The sequence below is a fragment of the Eschrichtius robustus genome, chromosome 1 (genome assembly GCF_028021215.1).
Source record: "Eschrichtius robustus isolate mEscRob2 chromosome 1, mEscRob2.pri, whole genome shotgun sequence".
In the NCBI taxonomy this organism is placed as follows: Eukaryota; Metazoa; Chordata; class Mammalia; order Artiodactyla; family Eschrichtiidae; genus Eschrichtius; species Eschrichtius robustus.
This window is the reverse complement of record NC_090824.1, coordinates 125634158-125660408: the sequence shown is the minus strand read 5'-3', so window position 1 is coordinate 125660408 and position 26251 is coordinate 125634158. Positions and strand designations below refer to the sequence as shown.

Sequence of the window (26251 nt, the reverse complement as noted above, 5' to 3'; positions counted from 1 at the left end):
AAGGCATAGAACGTATTCAAGTTTCATAAATATTCTGTGAGAGCTTGAAAAGAATGTGCATTTTCTAGTTTGTTGAGGGCAGTGGTAGTTAAGAGAGGAGAAGAGCCTCAGAAATTGAAAACTGTCAGTGGTTTAACATTAGCATACATAGCCTTGTGCAGTTTGACCTTTGACAGCTGTCAGCAGGCAGTACTGTCCCTTCATGTTTCCTTTGCTTTAACCTTAATAAACTAATTACAACTCCCTCATCAGACTAGATCAGTGGTTCTAAAACTTTAGCGTATATCAGAATCATCTGGACGGTTTGTTAAAACACAGCTTGCTGGGCCCTCCCTCCAGAATTTCTAATTTAGTGCAACTGGGTGGGGCTTCAAATTTTCCATTTTTAACAAATTCCCAGGTGATGTTGATGCTACTCACCTAAGGACCATGCTTTGAGAACCACTGTAGAGACTACTTATCTTGACTCCGATCCTTTGTACCTGCTATTATTTTCCTGCAACTATCGATACTTTTCTTTTCCCATCTTATACTTTTTTTCAGCAGCCCCCCAGTTTAAATCTCTTTCTTCTTGGAAGTATTTTTAACCACCAAGTTGTCAGATGTCTCTTGTCTATGCTTCCTTATACTCACAAATACCTTTTGCACATCTGTAAGAATCCTAATCATGCTCTTTTAAAAGCATTAAGAGTTATGTTTTGTGTTTGTATCCCCAGAGTCTTTGTACCTGTTATATAAAAAGCAGTCAATAAATACTTGTTAATAAATAAATGGGCTCTTGCCATCCATATTTTGATTGTGTTATGTAGGAAGAAACAATTATGGAAATTTATCTAAGACTATGTATAACACAGTGTTTAAAAAAATTATACATTGTATATTCAGAAATATACAGTTAAATACACTTTGGGAAGGTAACCTGAGTTTGGAAAGGTTCGTTCCTTTTGTCTTCCTGCCATTTCATGTCATTTGCTGGAACATAAGGGTACAGGAATAAAGATGGTGAAATGAGAAATGGACTATTGGCAATGGATTTAATAAGGACAAAATAAAGAATTAGGCCAGTGGTTTTTCCTTAATTCATTGTATCAGTCTGAAAGCAGAATTACTAGGATATATTGTATGTTATTAAGGGATTTGACTGTACAATTGTGGGAGCTGGTCAAACAGTCTGTAAAGCTTTGAGTCTGTAGCTAGAGCTTGAAGTTCAAAGGCAGGTAGTTGGTAAGAGAAGATGAGAAGTTGGAAGCCATGAGCGCAAGCTAGAACTGACAAAGGCAGACTAGAATGCTTATCAGTTGCCACTGCCTTCAAGCTTGCTGATGTAGTAATCCTGCAGGAGAAGCTAGGCATTCTTACTTAAGGAGCTAACGCGTACTTGGCCCAAGAGAAAGAGAAGCTGAAGGTGGATCCAAAGGAAGGTGGAGTCATTGTAGACCTGGGCTGCTTGCATACACCAACAGAGTGAGCTAGCAGATAAGTGACAAGATGTGTGAAAGCAGTAAAAGCACCTAGCCCGGCCTTCTGAGTGTAAAAACCAAAATGTCTGCTGCTTCACTTCCACTCTCCAGATCCTGGATGAAAATGTCTTTTGTGGCTCAACCACAAGGGAAGAGAAAAAGGGAAACGTTTCTGAGAAAACTTTTTATCTTAGCTAAGTTGACACATTATAGAAGCCATCACACACTTTAGAGATATGTATATACACTAAGTAAAATTTTCAGTACTTTTCTATCACAGTGATTTTCTAACTTCAGTGCAAAAGAATCATCTGGGGAGCTTATTAAAATGCAGACCTATGAGCCTTGCACCAAGATTCTAAATTAAGCGGGTCAGGAGTTGGGGGCCAAAAATATTTGTTTTTATAAAGAATAGCAAAGGCGTGGAATTTTTGAACCACACTTAGAAAAATGTTGATAACAAATATTAGAGTAATGATTCTCTAGCTGCATATTTAAAAAATAGCAGGATATTTTATTAACACCTTATTAAATCAGGATATCAAGAGGCATGGGTTCTGGTTTTGTGTAGTTTTATATTTTACTAGCGATTCTGCTGTGCAGCCACAACTGAGAACCAGTGTTTTGTAGCAATAAGGGGTTCAAAGAAAATACTCAAATAAAAAGGGTAGGGACCTAATAAGTGGGTTTGAGATTGGTCTGTATTTGTTTTGCGTAGTGATGTTTAATGAATTAGTGAAGACTGTATTTGATCAAAGTATCCTTTCCGCCATAGTCACACTTGATTCTAGATGTAAACTAGATTACACTAGCTGTAGTAGCAGCTCTTGGAGAATGGAGTCTGGGGGCTTACCATATTCTGTCGTCTAATCCTCTTTAGTGATATTGGTGTGAATTAACAAAAATAGATGAGTACAGCTAGAAGTTTGAGTTAAACTTTGTCCTATTCAATCCTGTTTTCTTTCAAAACTAGGAAAATGTCAGAGTCTTGCTGACACAAACTGATCATGTGCTATGGATATTTCAGCCTTCTAACCTTTATTCAACTTCAAGTTTTAGATGCTGTAGGCTTAATCTTAATTAACAGGTCTGATTTTAATAGCAGTGCAAGTACAAAGTGGAAATTAAGATTCGTTAACCTGTTAATCAGTTTACAGATTCACACTACTAATTTAATTTCAGATACTGGTTTTCAGTAAACTATGTAATCGTATTCAGAATTGTTATAGAGATTTTCTTTGAAATATGCATAGATACTCTGTGACTGTTAAAAAGAAAAAAATGAAATATACTGACAGGAAACAAGTCCAAGATATATTAAGTTACCAAAAACAAAAAAACACCAAAGCTCTGAAACTTTTGGTTTGTATAGTAATTTTTTTTTAATATTTATTTATTTATTTGGTTGCATTGGGTCTTAGTTGCAGCAGGCGGGCTCCTTAGTTGTGGCTCGCTGGCTTCTTAGTTGCAGCATGTGAGCTCCTTGGTTGTGGCAGGTGGGCTCCTTAGTTGTGGCTTGCAGGCTCCTTATTTGTGGCTGGCTGGCTCCTTAGTTGTGGCATGCAAACTCTTAGTTGCAGCATGCATGTGGGATCTAGTTCCCGGACGAGTGATCGAACCCAGGCTCCCTGCATTGGGAGTGTGGAGTCTTAACCGCTGCACCACCAGGGAAGTCCCTGCTTTGTGTAGTATTATCCCATTTCCTTCCTTCCTTCCTTCCTTCCTTCCTTCCTTCCTTCCTTCCTTCCTTCCTTCCTTCTTTCTTTCTTTCTTTCTCTCTTTCTCTCTTTCTTTTCTTTCTCTCTTTCTTTCTCTCTCTCTCTCTCTCTTTCTCTCTCTCTCTCTCCCTCTCTTTCTCTCCCCCCCCTTCCTTCCTCCCTTCCTTCCTTCCTTCTTTCTTCCCTCCCCTCCTCTTCCCTCCCCTCCCCTTCCTTGCTGTATGGCATGTAGAATCTTAATTCCCTGACCAGGGATGAAACCTGCACCCCCTGCAATGGAAACACGGAGTCTTAACCACTGAACTGCCAGGGAAGTCCCTCCCATTTCTTTATTTCACTTCAAAAACTGTACATGTTAAACAATGTTATATGGTTAATTGATTTTTAACAAGGGTGCTGAGACCATTTGATGGGGAAAGGACTATCTTTCAACAAATGATGATGGGAAAACTTGATATACATACACAAAAGAATGAAGTTGAACCCTTACACTATACACAAAAATTAACTAAAACTGGATCAAAGACCTAAAGTTGAGAGCTAAAACTATAAAACTCTTAGAAGAGTGCATTGGGGAAAAGCTTCATGATATTGGATTTGGCAACAATTTTATAGATATGACATCAATAAGCAACAAAAAAAAAAACAGATAAATTGGGCTTCATCAAAATTAAGAACTTTGTGCATCAATGGATACTGTCAAAGAAGTGAAAAAATGACCTACAAAATGGGAAAAAAAAGTTGCAAGTCATATATCTGATAAGGGGTTCATATGTAGAATATTTATATAACTCCTAAAACTCAACAACAACCAAAAATCCCAATTCAAAAATGAGTAAAGAACTTGAATAGACATTTCTCCAAAGAAGATACACAAATAAGCACATGAAAAGATGCTTAAAATTGTTAGTCATTAGGGAAATGTAAATTAAAACCACAATGAGATACTTCATACCCATTAGTATGGCTGTTATCAAAAAAACAAAATAACAAGTGTTGGTGAGGATGTGAAGAAATTGGAAACCTTTTGCATTGTTGGTGGGAATATAAAATAGTATAGCTGCTGTGGAAAACAGTTTGGTGGTTTCTCAAACGGTTCAAAATAGAACTACCATATGACCCAGTAATTCACTCCTAGGTGTATATCCAGAAGAATTGACATCAGTGTCTTGAACAGATATTTGTACATTAATGTTCATAGCAGCATTAGTCATAGTAGCCAAAAGGTGGAAGCAAACCAAGTAAGTGTTCATTGACAAATAAATGGATAAACAAAAGTGGTACATACATAAAATGGAATATTATTTAGTCTTAAAAAGGAAGGAAACTGACACATACTATAACATGGATGGACCTTGAAAACATTATGCTTCGTGAAATAAGTCAGACACAGAAGGACAAATATTGTATGATTCCACTTATATGAGGTACCTTGAATGGGCAAATTCATAGAGACAGAAGGTGGAATGGAGGTTACCAGGGGTTGATGACAGGGGCCAGTGGGGGGAGTGGGAGGAGAGGGAATTATTGTTTAATGTATTCAGAGTTTATGTTGAGGGTGATAAAAAAGTTTTGGATATAGATAGTGATGATGGCAACACAACATTGTGAATGTATTCAATGCCTATGAGTTGTATATTTGCATATGGTTTAAATGGTATTATGTTTATTTTGCTACAATAAAAAGCAAACAAAAATGTTAGTACATGATTGGAAAGAACTTATCAGAAATCTTTGGTGGTGAGGTTTCACTTTTTACTTTGTATAATATTTTTCTGTGAGTTCTGATTATAGAAACACATGCTTATTAGAAAAAATGATCAGAAAACAGCAAGTATATAACAAAGGTGTGTGTGTGTATGTGTGTGTGTGTGTGTGTGTGTGTACGTATAGGAAAATTTTGTCTAGTGAATCCAAGTTGTACGGATTGTTGATCATCTCCCCAATTAAAATTTTTGGGTGGGGGGCTTCCCTGGTGGCGCAGTGGTTGAGAATCTGCCTGCTAATGCAGGGCACACGGGTTCGAGCCCTGGTCTGGGAAGATCCCACATGCCGTGGAGCAACTAGGCCCGTGAGCCACGACTACTGAGCCTGCGCGTCTGGAGCCTGTGCTCCGCAACAAGAGAGGCCGCGACAGTGAGAGGCCCGCACACTGCGATGAAGAGTGGCCCCCGCTTGCCACAACTAGAGAAAACCCTCGCACAGACACAACATAGCCAAAAATTAATTAATTAATTAATTAATTAATTTAAAAAAGAAAAAATCTTTTTTAGGTGACTTGACTAGATGATTTTCCATAGGACAGGAGTCAGTTAAGTACCCTCACTAACAAGTTCATTGGTTATAGATATTTTCTAGTTTGTTATATCTGTATCAATTATTCTTAAGCTTCTGTTTTCATCTTGAAAAATTATTTTTAAAATGTATCAATTAAGACATATATGCCATATCCAATACCTAATAGTCAGCTATTTAGTAGAGTTTTGTATAGGAATGTCTTTTTAAGTCAGAGATCGCAAGGCAACATGCTTTACACCTTTTTTTTGGCACATCCACAAAATGAAGAGGATAGCTTTGGTCATTCAGTTTCCGCAGTATCTGTTCTACTTATTAGCCATTCTGGAATTCTTTCCTCAACTAAACCTGAAAAGAAATTTTGTTTTTAGTCTCATCTTTTATCTGATATCTTCTGTTCTGTTGAAAGTATTTATGGCTGTTTAGTTCAAGATACAGTATTAAATGAGGGAAATGTGATAATTTCCATTGCAGTTGAACAGATCTTTTTGTTCAAGTACAGACTGTCTTACTCTTTTTGTTGTAAGTACAGACTACAACACATATCCCAACTAGCTTCTGCATGCTCTTTGACACTGACCATAAGGAGAACTGGACCACTCTTTCATAGACCCCGGATAAATCCTATTCAAAGTATAATTTCCTATAAATGTAGAGTTTTTATAAAGGAAGAACTTCAGATTATTAGCTCTTGCCCCAAGAAGCATAGGAAAAGATGAGGCAGTATTTATATGAATAATAATAATAATTTCACCTATTTTAAACTGTGTGTGTAAGAAGTTTTAAGTTACTATTACAGGGACATGTAAGCATTGTTCTTAATTTAATGTGGTAATTGAGTGAGGGACATAATTATTTTAATTAATTATTCATCAGTCAGAAAAAGTATTTTCATAAGACCCTTACATGTCTTCTGAAAGCATCATAGATCACAAATTGAAAATTTCTGTGAAACTTTGCTTCTCACTAGTTATTTTCCCTTGGGAAATTAATTATCTAATTAATTTTCCCTTTGATTTCCTGTGATAGAGGGATGACCTGCCTTGTGATGGGAGAAGGGGCTAAAAGGAGGGAATTAAACCAATGATTGATTTATTGTTTTAGCTGTTCGAATAGCTAGTTGTATAAATTCTGAAGCTCATAATTTCATATAATGTTTTTCCTTTAAAACTCTTGTAACACAGATTAGTAAAAGTTCAATCGATTAGAACAGAGAAAGCCTAGAATGCCTGGATTTAGGCAGCAGGATTGACTTCTGTTTAATTGAAGATTATGAAGAACTTCAAAACTTTTCAAAACTTGTTTTATTTTGAACATTTACTATGCTTAAAGTACTATGGGGCATGATGAAGAAGAAATGGGTTTTTGCTCTTAAGAGGCTTACAGTATATTAGGGTAACTAGACTTGTATTATGGTCGTTCTTTTTTTCTTGATCATTTAAAAATACAAAACTGATATCCTTAATATTGTAGGGAATAGAATGGGCTCTTTCTATGTCAATAGAACCTGTGGCTATTATAAATGTTTTACTCTCTATAAGAAGCATATTCAGATAAGTATTGAGTGCAGGTTGCATTTATGCTGATTCCAGTAGACTTCCTGGCCTTAAATAAGAAAGAAAGGAAGAAAAAAAGGAAGTGTGTAGAGTGTTGTTGATGGATTTTGTGTAAGTTGTGATTTTTGTTGTTTTATAATTTCTTTGTAATTAGAATAGTGAAATGGAAGGAAAGGATCTAGTAAATTGAGGGTACTTATTAAGTAAATTTCAGTTAATTGGAAACAGTCAATTCAGTTAAACATTTATTCATTCTACTCTGTTTTGGCACAGTGCTTGACAATGCAGGTACGTAAGACAGCAGTTCCTGGTTCCATAGAGTTCCACAGTCTAGTTTAGTAGACAGGTAAAAAATAGCCACAATTAATTGGTGTAGCAACAAATGAATGTATGAACTAAGGATATTATTATTCATTTATGTGTCATAAACTTATTGAGCAACTACTCTGTGTTCAGTTCAATGTTGGCACTGTGAGTACAATGACAAACAAGAAAGATTTGCTCCTCCATTGAAGGAGCTTACAGGCAGGTTTTATTTTGTCCCTATCCTTAAGGTTTTGAAATGAAGTAAGTAAAACAAGACAGGAAACAGCAGGAGTAAGCTGACTCTCTACACTGGAAGAACTCAAATCAGAATGTAGTTTGTGTGACAATCTAATATTCCCTTGATCAACTGAAAAGGTTGAAATTCTCATTTCCCCCATCAATATTGGAGGGACTCTCTACTACTTAGCTTGTGATAGGGTGTTTTTTATAAAGTAATAATTAGATGAAAAGTTACTTTAAAGCTTAAAAATTCAACCACGAAGTAAATATTTATGGAGGAAACATACTAGCTCTTTGGAAGGTAGATAGGGGTGAGGCAGTCAATGGAAAGAACTCAATCCGATAATTATTTGGGACTGTCATCAAGGCTGCCTATTGGTGTTCTGTGGCCTCTTATGCTTATTGTTCCTGTGTTACTAAACTGCACTTATCAAAGCCCTTATTTTAAAAAATAAATAAATAATTGCAAGAAAAATGACGATTCAGGACCTTTGTGACTTTATGCCAATGAGAGGTGTTTGTGGCTCTTCATTACTGGCTTCATTGTGACAGTTTTAGTGTTTATGTTTCTTGAACAGAAAAGAAAAGCTAATCTGCTCAGTGAAAATTATTATGTTTTTGTTTTTTAGCATAACTTGGCTTGAAAAAAGTTTTAGTGTGATAGAAAAAGAAAATCCTTTCACCAGATACTGAAAGATATTTTTTCTATTAGCCTCTGCTGGTTTATACTTCTCATACAGGGTGTGTTCTAAAATAGTAGTAGATAGAAGTATTTGAAACAAATGTTTGTTTTCTTTGTAGATTGTCTTAACAAAGCAATTCTTGTAAAATAAGTCAATAATCTAAATCTCTGTATTAACAGGGAAAATAATAACAGAGGGAATCTCTGTATTAACAGAGGGAAATAATATTGTGATCTCTAGGTTTACCTTAAGCTAGAGAAAACCAGGTAATTGTAGGAATGAGCTTTTTGGTAAGCGTAATGCTGTCATCTGTTACAGTAGATAAAAGATTTCAGTAGCTCAGCCCTTGTTGATATCATTGCCTTAGTTTTAAGTTAAAAGTGTCTCTTTCCAGCTACTTGAATGAGATGCTCTTAGAAAATAGTACTCCTTGTGTTTTACTCCTGAGATGTACATGCTAGGATTTCTTTATTCCTTCTTCCCAAGTAACTTTAGCACGTGTTTAAGCTGAGTATGTAATCTCTGAAAATAAAGATGAATTTCCTGGTCCTATAATAGTTATTATATTAAGATTTTTTTTAATATAAATTTATTTTATTTATTTATTTTTGGCTGCGTTGGGTCTTTGTTGCTGCGTGCGGGCTTTCTCTACTCACGGCGAGTGGGGGCTACTCTTCATTGCAGTGTGTGGGCTTCTCTTTGCATTGGCTTCTCTTTTTGTGGAGCACGGGCTCTAGGCATGTGGGCTTCAGTAGTTGTGGCACGCGGGCTCAGTAGTTGTGGCTCACGGGCTCTAGAGCGCAGGCTCAGTAGTTGTGGCTCATGGGCTTAGTTGCCCCGTGGCATGTGGGACCTTCCTGGGCCAGGGCTCGAACCCGTGTCCCCTGCATTGGTAGGCAGATTCTTAACCACTGCGCCACCAGGGAAGTCTTATATTAAGATTTAAAAGTTTGGTAAATTAGTATAAGTTGTGTTTATCAGATGAACTGATTTTAATGTGTATAAGTCAACATGTTTATCAGTTGATAAGTTTTACATGTTTTCAAAATTAAGCATAAAAGTATAATCTCTTTTATGACATTAAAAGTACTTTCCTTTTGCAATCTGTATCTTAAAACACAGTAAAATTAACTGAAAACCAAGGTGCAGCTGTTTTCTTTCATGTGAATGAGGTGAGGTGTGATGTGATATGATGAGATATGATATGGTGTGGGTGAGAGCTTTGGAATCAGGCAAATCTGAGTTTAAGTTCTCTCTCTGCCATTTACTTCTTTTTTTTTTAAATAAAATTATAGTTGATTTACAAAGTTGTGTTACTTTCAAGTGTACAGTACAGTGATTCAGTTATATATATATGTATATTCTTTTTCAGATTCTTTCCCATTACAGGTTATTACAAGATATTGTTTTGTTTTGTTTTTATTTTTTGGCCATGCCACACGGCATGTGGGATCTTAGTTCCCCAACCAGAGACCAAAACCGTGCCCCCTGCATTAGAAGTGTGGAGTCTTAACCACTGGACCACCAGGAAAGTCCCAGGTTATTACAAGATATTGAAAGTAGTTCCCTGTGCTATACAGTAGGTCCTTGTGGTCCTTTTTGTTTATCTATTTTATATACAGTAGTGTGTCTGTTTATCCCAAACTCCTAAATTATCCCTCCCCCCCTTCCTCCTTTGGTAACCGTAGTTTGTTTTCTGTGTCTGTGAGTCTATTTCTGTGTTGTAAATAAGTTCGTTTGTATCTTTTTTTAGATTCCACGTGTGAGTGATATATGATACTTGTCTTCCACCGTCTGGCTTACTTCACTTAGTATGATAATCTCTAGGTCTAGCCATGCTGGTGCAAGTGGCATTGTTTCATTCTTTTTCATGGCTGTGTAATATTCCATTGTGTGTGTGTGTGTGTGTGTGTGTGTGTGTGTGTGTGTGTATACATATATCATGTCTTCTTTATCCATTCATCTGTCGATGGACATTTAGGTTGCTTCCATGTCTTGACTGTTGTAAATAGTGCTGCTGTAACAGTGGGGTGTATATATCTTTTCGAATTAGAGTTTTTGTCTTTTCCAGATATATGCCCAGGAGTAAGATTGGTGGATCACATGGTAACTCTTATAAGGAACCTCCGTACTGTTCTCCATAGTGGTGGCACCAATTTACATTCCCACCAACAGTGTAGGCGGGTTCCCTTTTCTCCATACCCTCTCCAACATTTATTATTTGTAGGCGTTTTTTTTTTTTGCTACACCCCACAGCTTGTGGGATCCTAGTTCCCTGACCAGGGATTGAACTCGGGCCCTCCGCAGTGGTTGGAATTCCCATATTATTTGTAGACTTTTTGATGATAGCAATTCTGACTGGTGTGAGGTGATACCTCAGTGTAGTTATGATTTGCATTTCTCTAATAATTAGTGATATTGAACATCTTTTCATGTGCCTGTTGGCCATCTGTATGTCTTCTTTGGAAAAATGTCTATTTAGGTCTTTCTTTGCCATTTCTTAGCTGTAGTAGTGTTAGGCAAATTAGTTAACATCTCTAAACTTTATTTCTCCCATGCGTAAAGTGAGAATCATAATACCTATCCCATAGGATAGTTGCTAAATATGATAACCCAGGTGAAGTGTCTTGTATAGTACCTAGTATGCAGTAGGCAGTCAAACGATGCTCTTATTACTGTAAAAAATTCAGAGCTATGAACTAAACCCTAAAGTTATGATAGTTAAAGGTAGCTGTAATTATGGAGCTTTAGAAACCTTTATTTAAAGTAGTTGTGAGTCTAGTGCTCCCCAATGTTAATTAATTTTTCATACAAATGGTTAGATAATCTTCTGTGATTTTAGGACTGTAGAGTTTTTCTTGGTCCGCGGTAACCGACCTCGGTAATGTGAGAATAATGTAATGCTAATAGCTGTCAAGTTGTGTGAATTGTCTTTTAGGCTTGAACTCCCCACTTTGACCTCCTCCAGTTAATGGAATTCCGTTATCTTTCCTTACTGAAAATAATGAAAGATGAAGCTTAAGGCTAAACATATACAATTGTAAAATTCAAATAGAAACCTCTTGTACTGTGCTGCTTCTGAGTTATATAACGTAACTAGAGCCATATCCCAGTGAAGGTAAAATATTACTGAAGACCACTTGAATTTATGTTGTTCCACTATCCTTAAAATAAATACTTTTATTTTATTACAACTTAGCTGTAGAGAATGATTACAGGAAAAACAGTGTCCACTGTTCCAGATATCGCAAAAATTGGAAGGCCCAAAGGGATTTTGTATTAAATTTTGTATTAATCAAGTTCTTATGGTTCACATACTTTTATATGTTCAAAAGTTACCCTACCTAAGACATTACAGAGCACTGGGCTGTATAAAAATAAAATTTACCTTACACATTAATTCAGCAGCATCCTCTTGACAAAACTCCCATGTATTTATACATGAAAATGTGCTCATATTTCCTAAAAGAATAAATTTGCAATAATCCTTGCGATAATCTGCATTTGTTGCAAGTTAGTGATGAATGTTAAGAACCATTGAAGAATTTGGATAGGATTCATTTATAATCTCAGCCTACAACAGTATGCTGTCTTAGGGCAACCATACACATCTCTTCGTATAGGCTTTGGTAATCAGTATGGTGTTTATAAAAGCACAGTGGTCACGGGCTGTTGAGTGAGGCTGTCAGATATCCTAGCTCCACTGCTTTCTAGTTTTGTGGTCTTAGACACCTTGCTTGGTTTCCTCATCTGTGAAATGAGGATGATAGTAGAAAATATTACTATCTCATAGGTTGTGGAAGAATTTAATGAATTAATATACATTTAAAGCACCTGAAGAGTGTCTGGCACATAAAGGGCCGAGTAAATTTTAGATGTTATAGTTGTCACTGTTCTGCAGTGTGACAGATGTGAACTTTTTCGAGTTTTTCATTATGTTCTATGAAGTGTATGCAGAGAATAATAAAATCTATGGGGAAAGAGTGGCTATGTATTAAAAGTACGAGATGAAATCTTCCTTTTGCATTACCATGTAGGCTATAAAATGAGAGAATAAGCAGATAAAGGCCCTTTGAAGGAAAAGAGAGGAGCAAATATAACTTTAAACATTCTAATCAGAAGGGTTTTATCCCTGGTCCAGGAAGATCCCACATGCCACAGAGCAACTAAGCCCATGAGCCACAACTACTGAGCCCACACACTGCAACTACTGAAGCCCATGCACTCTAGGACTTGCGTGCTGCAACTACTGAGCTCACATGCTGCAACTGCTGAAGCCCACACGCCTAGAGCTTGTGCTCCGCAACAAGAGAATCCACCACAATGAGAAGCCTGCGCACTGCAACGAAGACCCAGTGCAGCTAAAAAAATATAAATAAATAAATAAATAAATAAAATAGTAAAAAATAAAAAAATAAAAATTTAAATAAAATTTAGTTGCAATTCCTTTGACTCTTAAATACCATTTCAACAATCCATAAATAAGTACAGAAATTCATGAAAACTGTACTAAAATATATAACGGACTCATATCACATACACGTAAACTTTATGCCCTTAGCTAAATAAATAAGTAAATAAAATAGTGAAGCCCATCCCCACCTAACATTACATTCAATAATGAAATAGCTGAGGGTGCAACAAATTCGAGAAGTGAATCTTGTTTCCTCATACTACATTTATAAGGCTCTCAATGTATGTGAATCTTACAAAAAGGAATGTAATTTTATTGTTTGAAGATAACCATTTCTCATAGCCCTAGAATGCATTAAAACTTCATCTGGCACTCAACTAAAAAAATAGCCATCTGATCCAATGTTCAGGGGAAAATTGACCACACTGGATTTACTTGAAGGCAATATGTGTGTAAATTTAAATTTTTAGATAGTGTAATTATCCTCCACTAATGTGCCAACCCATTCTTCTTCCAGTAGTGGATGTGGCTTCTATTTTCTGCATGATGTAGATCATATGCTACACATAAGGAAACAGATAGCAGAAGGACTGTTTAGCTTGGTTCAGGGTTCCACTGAATTAAGAAACCACATATTTATAGTGATATTAGTTGTGACATTTTTCTCTATCAGTGCTCAGCAGAACCCAGGTTTGGGTACAGAGAAGCCCAATAGTTAGATTCACACAGGACAGGGACTTTGGCATGATAGTCATTAAAGTAACAGATTACGGAATCTAAGCAGGCTGGAGAAGAAAGTGAAGACTAGAAGGGACTGCTAGAGAATTGAGGGTCCCCAGCGGTTGATGAAATCACAGAACAAGTATAATGGGAGTAAATGAGTGAGAGAGCTAGAGACAAATAAAATTAAAGTGTCCCTGTGTTTACTTCAACTTCTTTACTTATTTTTACTTGAAGAATGGGCAGCTCTTCTAAAAATGTGGAACAAAGACATTCATTTCATTTTAATTTACTTCTTCAGTTGTAGGATCCAGTGATTGCCACAGATCTACAATAAAGAAACAATATTTAAAAGAAATATTATAGATTAAGTAGACATAGTTTTCTGTGCCTTTTTGGGAAGTATAGTTGAAAGAACATTTTTTTCCTCAACCATTTGAGAGTACATTGCTGACAAGATTCCCTATAAGCCCCACTGTTTTGGTTTTATTTCTTATATTATTGGAGTATATCTAATCTTTCAACGCCATTTAAGTTTTATAAGTTGTACCAATAATGTCCTTTATAGCAAAAGGATCCACTTCATAATTTCAGAATTATGCTAAATATTTTAGGAAGAGGTACTTTCAGACTAAGTAAATATCCCATTCCTAATCAGACTTTCAATTTATTAGTTATATCTGTGTAAATTCCTGGTTTACTGGTTTATTCAGTGGACTATAATCTTTTACTTTCATTTTTTTTTGATGTTCACAGTTGGCCAGTAGGAATCCCTGCGAGTTAGTTCCTATGTCCTTTTGACATGTCCCCATCGTTCACTGATCACTTTCTTACTTTGATGTTCTAGGCTCATCTTTTACTCTACTTCCTCAGCTCTGGAATCAGCTATTTCTGAGGAACTCTGGTTCCTTGAGAATGGTTTTTAAATCCAAGATCTGGGTGACAGATGTGCTCATTGCTACTGGGTGTTGTTCTTCCTAGGCCCTGTTAGTGGATAGAGCTCATAATTATTTTATTGCCGTATTTATTTGTCATGTATACATGCGTATATATAAGATCATGAGTTTACACTGATACTTCCAGTGCCAGTCCAACACCACCCAGTTCATTCTAGTTTTTTCCCTTTGTTTGTTTGTTTATTTATTTGTCTGCATCGGGTCTTAGTTGCAGCACATGGGATCTTCGTTGAGGCATGCAGGATCTTTCGTTGCAATGCGTGGACTCTTCGTTGCGACACATGGGCTTCTCTCTAGTTGTGGAGTGCGGGTTTTCTCTTCTCTAGTGTGGCATACGGGCTCCAGAGCGAGTGGGCTCTGTAGTTTGCGGCTCGCCGGCTCTCTCGTTGAGGCACGTGAGCTCAGTAGTTGTGGCACGTGGGCTGAGTTGCCCTGTGGCATGTGGGAGCTTAGTTCCCTGACCAGGGATCAAACCCAAGTCTGTTGCGCTGGAAGGTGGATTCTTTACCACTGGACCACCAGGAAAGTCCCTCCCTTTCCACTTTGGTAATTCTTTTCTATTACAGTGAAAAACCTGACTATCATTGTTCTCAGTATGTTTACTTATTTGATCAATATGCCTGTATGTAACTGACCTCCCCTTGCCACCTCCACTCACTCCTCATTTCACTTGGGTTCTGATACTCCGTGCCAGACTCCCTCTTCCACATGGATGCCATCTTCACCCTGCCTGTGCTCCAACATACCATGCTGAGTTGTAATTTCCATGCTGGGCGAGGACCTAGGACCTCCATGCTGGGCTCATCACCCTTTTCAGGGTCTGACACTACTGGGTCCCTCGTTTCTTTCCCACTCTATGGTCCTATGCATTTAAAATTGAGTTACATGTAATGAAATATACAGATCTTGGATGAACACTTTGATGAGTTTTGATAAATGTATATGCCTGTGGATATTCAACAGCCAAGAAAGTTTCCTAGTGTCCCCTTTTAATTTCCACTTTCCTATAGTCAAACACTTCTGGTTCCTCACATCATAGATTAACTTTGCCTGTTGTTGAACTTTATATTTTGAATAAACATATGTCTTAATGATTGTAGGTTTAAAGTGTGTCTTCCAAATTTAAATTTTTTTTAATTGTGGTGTAAAAACAACGGAATACAAAATTTACCCTCTTACCCATTTTTAAGTGTATAGTTCAATAGTGTTAACTATATTCACATTGTTGTGGAACACATCTCTCATTTTCATCTTGCAGAAATGAAGCTCTATACCCACCAAACAACAACTCCCTATTCTCCCTCCCCCCCCAGTCCCTGGAACCACTATTTTACTTTCTGTTTCTGTGATTTTGACAACTCTATACATCTCAATATGAGTGGAATCATACCATATTTGTCCTCATGTGTTGTGTGTGTGTGTGTGTGTGTATTTAAAAGATTGATTTGGCTATTCCAAGTCATTTTCTTTTCCATAAGTACTTTTTAATCAGCTTCTTAATTCCTATAAAAATTCCATAATGATTTTTATATGGATTGCATTAAATCTGTCAGTTTGGGGAAAGTTGACATCACAACAATCTTGAGTCTTCCAATCTATAAACACAGTTTCTCTCTCCATTTAAAAAATTTATTTATTTATTTATTACTTTATTTTTGGCTGCATCGGGTCTTCGTTGCTGTGCGCTGGCTTTCTCTAGTTGTGGCTGGTGGGGGCTACTCTTCGTTGCAGTGTGCGGTCTTCTCATTGTGGTGGCTTCTCTGGTTGCGGAGCACGGGCTCTAAGCGCATGGGCTCAGTAGTTGTGGCTCACGGGCTCTAGAGCGCAGGCTCAGTAGTTGTGGTGCACAGGCCTAGTTGCTCCGCTGCATGTGGGATCTTCCCGGACCAAGGCTCGAACCCGTGTCCCCTGCATTGGCAGGTAGATTCTTAACCACTGCGCCACCAGGGAAGCCCCTCTCCATTTATTTAGATCTTTGATTTATTTCTGCAGTATATTGTACTTTTGAGCATAGAGATTTTGCACATTTTATAAAACATATTCATAAGTACTTTTAGTTTCTTGATGCTATTTTAGATGGAATTATTATTATTTTATAGACTGTTTTTAGATTTTTAGGAACAGTTTTAGGTTTACAGAAAAATTGAACAGAAAGTACAGAGAATTTCTATATACTCCCTCACAACAACCCCCTCTCCCACTTTTCCTGTTAATAAGTATTTCTCCCTTGCATTAGTGTGATACACATACAACTTTTACATGTGATTAGTCAATATTGATATATTTTTATTAACTAAAATCCATAGTTTACATTAGGGTCTAATCCTTGTGTATTAATATGGGTTTTGACAACGACATAATGACATGTATCTATCATTACAGTATCATACAGAGTATTTTTACTGCACTGAAAATCCTCTGTGCTTCACCTGTTCATCCCTCCATCCCATTAATCCTTGACAACTACTGATTTTTTTTAAAGTCTCCATAGTTTTTCCTTTTCCAGAATGTCATAGTTGGAATGTATGTAGCCTTTTCAGATGGGCTTCCTTCACTTAGCAATATGCATTTAAGTTTCCTCTATGTCCTTTTGTGGTTTGATACCTCATTTCTTTTTTTTTTTTTTAATAAATTTATTTTATTTATTTATTTTTGGCTGTGTTGGGTCTTCGTTGCTATGCGCGGGCTTTCTCTAGTTGTGGTGAGCGGGAGCTACTCTTAGTTGCAGTGTGTGGGCTTCTCATTGCGGTGGCTTCTCTTGTTGTGGAGCACGGGCTCTAGGTGCACGGGCTTTGGTAGTTGTGGCACGCGGGCTCAGTAGTTGTGGCTCGCGGGCTCTAGAGCGCAGGCTCAGTAGTTGTGGTGCACGGTCTTAGTTGCTCCGCAGCATGTGGGATCTTCCTGGACCAGGGCTTGAACCCATGTCCCCTGGATTGGCAGGCGGATTCTTAACCACTGCGCCACCAGGAAGCCCCTCATTTCTTTCTATCACTGAATAACATTCCATTTCATGGTTATACCACAGTCTGTTTATCCATTCAGCTATTGAAGGACATCTTGATTGCTTCCAGTTTTCGGAGATTTCAAATAAAGCTGTTGTAAACATTCACGTGAAGGTTTTTGTATGGACTTAAGTTGTCAGCTCATTTGAATAAAGACCTAGGATTGCCGGATCATATAGTAAGAGTATGTTTAGTTTTGTAAGAAGCTGCCAAACTATCTTCCAAAGTGGCTATACCATTTTGCATTCCCACCAGCAGTGGAATCCTCACCAGCGTTTGGTGTTGTCAGTGTTTTGGGCTTCCATCATTCTAATAGGTGTGTAGTGATATCTCATTTTAATTTGCTATGAGATAATTCCGTAATGGTGTATGATGTTGAGCATTTTTTCATATGCTCATTTGTGATCTGTATATCTTTGGGGTAGTAACTGTTAATCATTTGCCCATTTTTGAATTGGGTTGTTTCTTATTGTTCAGTTTTAAGAGTTTTTTGTGTATTTTGGATAATAGTCCTTTTTCAGATATGCGTTTTGTGAATATTTCTCCCAGTCTGTAGCTTGTCTTTTCATTCTCTAAACAGTGACTTTGCAGAGCAGAAGTTTTTAATTTTTATTAAGTCCAACTTATCAGTCTTCTTTTTCACGGATTGCACTTTTAGTGGTGTATCTAAGAAATCATTGCCAAACCCAAGGTAACTTAGATATTCTTCTGTAGTATCTTCTAGTAGTTTTATAGTTTTGTGTTTGGATCTGTGATTCATTTTGAGTTAATTTTTGTGACAGGTGTAAGATCTGTGTCTAGATTCACTTCTTTGCATGTAGTATCCATTTGTTGAATGCACGTAGCACTATTTGTTGAAAAGATAGTCCTGCACTGAATTGCCTTTGCTCCTTTGTCAAAGATCAGTTTGACTATATTTGTGTGGGTATGGTTTTGGGCTTTCTGTTCTGTTCCATTGATCTATTTGTCTTTTTTTTTTTTTTTGCTGATACCACACTGATTATTGATTATTATAGCTTTATAATAAGTCTTGAAATTGAGTAGTGTCTGTTGTTTTACTTTGTTCTTCTCTTTAAATAGTATGTTGGCTATCCTGGGTCTTTTACCTTTCCATATAAACATTAGAATCAGTTTGTCGATGCTCACAAAATAACTGGCTGAGAGTATGTTTTTAAAATGTTAGTAAAATTTTTTTCTAAGTGGGGAGATGTGAAAAATTGTGAGGTACTGAAGGACTGAAAATTGTCAGATGGGCTTGGCCTTGGTTCCACTCCGAGATGGTAACATAGGAGGCTCCTGAACTTACCTCCTCCCACGAACACACCAAATCTTACAGCTGTGGACAGAAGAATTCCCTCTGAAAGGAATCCAGAAACTAGATGAGTAACTCCTGCACATTGGGTGAATGAGGAAAAAACCCACGTCAAAATGGATAGGAAAAACTGAGACATACTCTTTCCATAAAACCCATCCCCAGCACAGTGACGTACAATCAGGAGAGAACTTACAGCTCCCAGCTTCTGAGGAGTGAAGGGTTTGGACCCAACATGTAGCACCTCAACAGTTAAGTCTTCCACCGGAGAGATGGGTCCCCAAAACAGTTCTGAAAGCCAGTGGGGCTTGTATCTGTGGGACCCTGAAGAGTATAGCAGACAGAGAAATTGTTCTTAACAGGTCCTTACCATGGTTATCCCCCCAGAATTAAGTGCAGAGGCAGAAGACAGAAATGCTCATCTCCCAGTCTTTCCCTGAAAGAGGATTATTTGCGTACTCTAAAAGCTGCTGCATAAGGGTCAAGCTTCTAATTTAGCACTCATCTAGGGACGGACCACAGTTCTCCATGGAGACCTGAGAGGCTGGCGGGTACCACTTCCACATTCTCCTTCTGGTCCACTCCATGTCGCTGATGTCTCTCTGGCATGAGCTGTGCACTCGTCTGGTGCCCTGGCTTTTGTGGCTGCCTCTTAGAGGATGCACCTCTTGATCTCTTGCATCCACGGGTCCCAGGGAACTGTAACAAAGAAACAGTTCTTACCTAACTATCCCCCCAGAGCTTAGTTCAGAGGGAGCAGACTAAAAAGCCCAGTCCCCAGTCTCTCCCTGAAAGATCTACTTGTGTACTTTAAAAGCTGCTACTGAGGGTCCAGCTTCTAGTCAGCCTGCATCTAGGTGCTGACTGAGAGCCCCTCTTAGGGACACTGGCAGGTCTCGGCACACCCTCAACTAGTAGGAACCAGAGACCAAAGAAGGTGGCTTGGGCAATCACAAAGATTTGAGAGACAACTAGGGGATAGGGCCTGGTTGAACAATAAGGTTCATCTCCCACAGGAGACTGCTCCATCGATATTGGGAAAGGTTTCTGTTTTACCTAATAATGCTGTGAAACCAACACAGAGAGTCAAGGAAACAGAGGAGTATTTGCCAAACAAAAGAACAAGATAAAACTCCAGAAACAGACCTGAATGGAATACAGATAAGTGATTTACCTGATAAAGAGTTGGAAATAATGGTCGTAAAGCTACATGCTCAGCAAGTTCAGGAGTCCTTTAGAATTGAAGGAGAGAGAGAGTTGTCCAGACAAGCAGAAACTTAAAGGAGTTCATCACCAATAGACTAGCCTTAGAAGAAATGTTAAAGCAACTGCTTCAAGCTGAAATTAAAAGATGCTAATTAGTAACAGGAAAACATATGGAAGTATAAATCTCATTGGTAACAGTAAATATATTTAAATCAGAGTACTCTAATGTTGTAATGGTGAGTAAATCTCTTATAAATCTAGTATGAAGGTTAAAAAAGAAAAGTAGGGGCTTCCCTGGTGGCGCAGTGGTTAAGAATCTGCCTGCCAATGCAGGGGACATGGGTTCGAACCCTGGTCCGGGAAGATCCCACATGCCACGGAGCAACTAAGCCCGTGTGCCACAACTACTGAGCCTGCGCTCCAGAGCCCGTGAGCCACAACTCCTGAAGCCCGGGCGCATAGAGCCCATGCTCTGCAACAAGAGAAGCCACCGCAATGAGAAGCCCGTGCACCGCAACGAAGAGTAGCCCCTGCTCACCACAACTAGAGAAAGCCCGCACGCAGCAACAGAGACCCAATGCAGCCAAAAATAAATTAAATAAATAAGTTTTTTTAAAAAAGGAAAAGTAGTGAAAATAGCTGTACAGTAATTTGGTAATGGATACACAAGGGAAAGAGATGTAAATTGTGGTATCGAAAACATAAAAATTGAAAGGGGAGGTGAGTAAAAATATAGAGTTTTAGTATGCATTTTAACTTAAGTTGTTATCAGCTTAAAAGACTGCTATAAATATAAAATGCTTTATATAAGCCTCATTGCTACCACAAGGCTAAAACCTATAATAGAAACACAAAGAGGTAAAGAGAATGAGAAAGGAACAAAGGAATTACAAAATATCCAGAAAACAATTAACGAAAGGGTAGTAGTAAGTCCATACCTATCAGTAGTTACTTTAAATATAAATGGACTAAATTCTCCAGTCAAAAGACACAGAGTGGCTTAACGGATTAAAAAAACAAGGATCTTGTATGGAGACACAAAAGACCCCGAATAGCCAAAGCAATCTTGAGAACGAAAAATGGAGCTGGGGGAATCAGGCTCCCTGACTTCAGACTATATTACAAAGCTACAGTAATCAAGACAGTTTGGTACTGGCACAAAAACAGAAATATAGATCAATGGAACAGGATAGAAAGCCCAGAGATAAACCCACGTACATATGGTCACCTTATCTTTGATAAAGGAGGCAAGCATATACAGTGGAGAAAAGACAGCCTCTTCAATAAGTGGTGCTGGGAAAATTGGACAGGTACATGTAAAAGTATGAAATTAGAACACTCCCTGACACCATACACAAAAATAAACTCAAAATGGATTAAAGACCTAAGTGTAAAGCCAGACACTATCAAACTCTTAGAGGAAAACATAGGCAGAACACTGTATGACATAAATCACAGCAAGATCCTTTTTGACCCAGCTCCTAGAGAAATGGAAATAAAAACACAAATAAACAAATGGGACCTAATGAAACTTAAAAGCTTTTGCACAGCAAAGGAAACCATAAACAAGACCAAAAGACAACCCTCAGAATAGGAGAAAATATTTGCAAATGAAGCAACTGACAAAGGATTAATCTCCAAGATTTACATGCAGCTCAATAACAAAAAAACCAACAACCCAATCCAAAAATGGGCAGAAGACCTAAATAGACATTTCTCCAAAGAAGATATACAGATGGCCAACAGACACATGAAAGAATGCTCAACATCATTAATCATTAGAGAAATGCAAATCAAAACTACAATGAGGTATCATCTCACACCGGTCAGAATGGCCATCATCAAAAAATCTAGAAACAATAAATGCTGGAGAGGGTGTGGAGAAAAGGGAACACTCTTGCACTGTTGGTGGGAATGTAAATTGATACAGCCACTATGGAGAACAGTATGGAGGTTCCTTAAAAAACTAAAAATAGAACTACCATACGACCCAGCAATCCCACTGCTGGGCATATACCCTGAGAAAACCATAATTCGTAAAGAGTCATGTACCAAAATGTTCATTGCAGCTCTATTTACAATAGCCAGGACATGGAAACAACCTAAGTGTCCATCATGGGATGAATGGATAAAGAAGATGTGGCACATATATACAATGGAATATTACTCAGCCATAAAAAGAAATGAAATGGAGGTATTTGTAATAAGGTGGATGGAGTTAGAGTCTGTCATACAGAGTGAAGTAAGTCAGAAAGAGAAAAACAAATACAGTATGCTAACACATATATATGGAATCTAAGGAAAAAAAAAAAAAAGGTCATGAAGAACCTAGTGGCAAGATGGGAATAAAGACACAGACCTACTAAAGAATGGACTTGAGGATATGGGGAGGGGGAGGGGTGAGATGTGACAGGGTGAGGGAGTGTCATGGACATATATACACTACCAAATGTAAAATGGATTGCTAGTGGGAAGCAGCCGCATAGCACAGGGAGATCAGCTCAGTGCTTTGTGACCGCCTGGGGGGGTGGGATGGGGAGAGTGGGAGGGAGGGAGATGCAGGAGGGAGGAGATATGGGAACGTGTGTATATGTGTAGCTGATTCACTTTGTTATAAAGCAGAAACTAACACACCATTGTGAAGCAATTATACTTCAATAAAGATGTTAAAAAAAAAACAAAAAAACCCAAGGATCCAACTATGTGCTGCCTTCAAGAGACACTTCTTCTTTTAAGACACACACAGATTGAAAGTGAAGAGATGGAAAAAGATATTCCATGCAAATGGAAACCAAAGAAAACAGTGGTATCTATGCTTATGTCAGACAAAACAGACTTTAAGACAAAGTCTGTAATAAGAGACAAGGCCATTATATAATGATAATGTTGTCAATCCAACAGGAGGTAACTTTTATAAATGTGCACCCAACGTAAGAGCTCCTAAATATATAAAGTACAGGCATTCCTTGTTTTATTGTACTTCACTTCATTGTGCTTCACAAATACTGTTTTTTTGTTTTGTTTTGTTTTGTTTTTACGAATTGAAGGTTTGTGGCAACCCTGTGTCGAGCAGGTATACAGGTGCCATTTTTCCAAGAGCATTACTTTTAAATTAAGGTATATGCATTGTGTGTGGGTGTGTATTATTTTTTATTTTTAACCTAATGCTATTGCACACTTAATAGCCTACAGTGTAGTGTAAACATAACTTTTATAGGCACTGGGAAATCAAAAAATTTGTGTGACTTGCTTTATTGCAATATTTACTCAATTGTGTTGATCTGGAACTGAACCTACAGTATCTCCAAGTCATTCCTATAAGTATTAACAGACCTGAAGGGAAAAATGGACAGCAACACAATAATAGTAGGGGACTTCAGTACTCCCACTTTCAACAGTGGATAGATCGTCCAGACAGAAAATCAGTAAGGAAACATTGGACTTAAAGTACACATTAGATCAGATAGACTTAATGGACATTAACACAGCATTCCATCCAACAACAGCAGAATACTCATTCTTATTAATTGTACATGGAACAGTCTCCAGGATAGATCATATGTTCAGCCACAAAACAAACGTTAATAAATTTAAGAAGATTGAAATCATATTAAGCATCTTTTCTGACCACAATGGTATGAAACTAGAAATCAATTACAAGAAGACAACTGGAAAATTCAGAAATATCTTAAACAACATGCTACAGAACAATCAGTGGGTCAAAGAAGAAATCAAAAGAGAAATCAGCATAGTATTAGAAGTCCTAGCCAGAGCAATTAGGCAAGAAAAAGAAATAAAAGACTTCCTTTTTTTTTTTTTTGGCCACACTGAGTGGCTTGCAGGATCTCAGTTCCCTGACCAGGGATTGAACCCAGGCCACAGCAGCAAAAGCCCAGAATCCTAACCACTAGGCCACCAGGGAACTCCCAAAGGCTTCCAAATTGGAAACTGTTGGAACTAATTGACAAATTCAGTAAAGTTGCAGGATGCAAAATCAATATGCAAAAATCTGTTGGGTTTCTATACACTAATAATGAACTATCTGAGGAATTTTTAAAATCCCATTTACAATTGCATCAAAAAGAATAAAATACCTAGGAATAAATTTAATCAATGAAGTGAAAGATCTGTACACTGAAAACTATAAGACATTCATGAAAGAAATTGAGGGAGAGACAAATAAATGGAAAGATATTCTGTACTCATGAATTGGAAGAATTAATATTGTTAAATTGTTCATACTACCTAAAATAATTTACAGATTCAGTGCAATCCTTACCAAATTCCAAGAGCATTTTTCACAGAAAGAGAAAAATCGATCCCAAAATTTGTATGGAACACAAAAGACCCCAAAGAGCCAAAGCAGTCTTGAGAAAAAACAACGAAACTGTAGGTATCACATTTTCTGACTTCAAATTATGATACAAAGTTATAGTGATCAAAACAGTATGGTGGTATTGGTATAAAAACAGACACATAGATCAAAGGCACAGGATAGAGATCCCAGAAGTAAACCCATGCATATATGGTCAACTTCCAACAAGGGAGCTGAGAATATACAATGGAGAAAGGATAGTCTTTTCAGTAAATGGTAGTGGGAAAACTGGACCTCTGTCTTATATCATATACAGAAAACAATTCAAAATGGATTACAGAATTGAATGTAAGACCTGAAACCATAAAACTCCTAGAAGGAAACATAGGGCGTAAGCACCTTAACATTGGTCTTGGAATGATTTTGGTTTTTTTGTTTGTTTGTTTGTTTTTTTAACATCTTTATTGGAGTACAGTTGCTTTACAATGGTGTTTGTGTTAGTTTCTGCTTTATAACAAAGTGAATCAGTTATACATATACATATGTCCCCATATCTCTTCCCTCTTGCATCTCCCTCCCTCCCACCCTCCGTATCCCACCCCTCTACGTGGTCACAAAGCACCGAACTGATTTCCCTGTGCTATGTGGCTGCTTCCCACTAGCTATCTATTTTACATTTGGTAGTGTATATATGTCCATGCCACTCTCTCACTTTGTCCCACCTTACCCTTCCCCCTCCCCATATCCTCAAGTCCATTCTCTAGTAGGTCTGCATCTTTATTCCCATCTTGCCCCTAGGTTCTTCATGACCATTTTTTTTTTTAGATTCCATATATATGTGTTAGCATACGGTATTTGTTTTTCTCTTTCTGACTTACTTCACTCTGAATGACAGTCTCTAGGTCCATCCACCTCACTACAAATAACTCAGTTTCATTCCTTTTTATGGCTGAGTAATATTCCATTGTATATATGTGCCACATCTTCTTTATCCATTCATCTGTTGATGGACACTTAAGTTGCTTCCATGTCCTTGGCAGTGATTTTGGATTTGACACCTAAAGCAAATGCAACAAAAGCAAAAATAAACAAGTGGGATTATGTTAAACTAAAAAGCTTGTGCACAGCAAAGAGAACCATCAATAAAATGAAGAGCCAACCTACAGAATGGGAGAAAATATTTGCAAATCATATATCTGGTAAGGGATTAATGTCTAAAATATATTAAAAATCTCATACAACTTAGTAGGGAAAAAAATCAGTCTTTAAAATGGGCAGAGTAACTGAATAGACATTTTTTCAAAGGAGACATACAGTGGCCAACAGGTACCTGAAAATGTGCTCAATATCAGTAATCATCAGGGAAATGCAAGTCAAAACCACAATGTGATATCACCTCACACCTGTTATAATGACTGTCATCAGAAACACAAGAGATAAGTGTTGGCAAGGATGTGGAGAAAAGGGAACCCTGTGTGCTGTTGGTGGGAATGTAAATTGGTGTAGCCACTATGGAAAACAGTATGGAGGTTCCACTGCTGGGTATATATCCAAAGGAAAGGAAATCATTTTCTTGAAGAGATACCTGCACTCCCATGTTCTTGGCAGCATAATTTACAATAGCCAAGACATGGAAACAACCTAAGTGCCTGTCAACAGATAAATGAATAACCACCCCCCCAAGACAGACATACAGAATAATATTATTCAGCCATAAAAATGAAGGAAATCCTGCCATTTGCAATAATGTGGATGCACCTTGAGGGTACTTATTATGCTTAGTGAAATAAGTCAAACAGATAAATACAAATACTGTATGATCTCACTTATCTGTGGAGTCTGTAAAAATCAAATTCATAGAAAAGGAGAACAGATTGGTGTAGCCAGAGGTGGGAGTTGGGGGATTGGGAAGGGGGGTGCAACATGGGTGAAGGTGATTAAAAGGTACAAACTTCCAGTTATAAGATAAATAATTTCTGGGGGTGAGTACAGCATTGGATCTATAGTTAACAATACTGTGTTGTATATTTCAAAGTTGCTAAGAGAGTAGATCCTAAAAGTTCTGATT

General features: G+C 37.6%; 1 protein-coding gene across 3 annotated transcripts in view; it reads left to right on the top strand.

Annotated features, from left to right (window-relative positions):
• CSNK1G1 (casein kinase 1 gamma 1) overlaps positions 1-26251 on the top strand; it is a 188562-nt gene that overhangs the window by 45312 nt on the left and 116999 nt on the right. The window lies entirely within an intron of this gene.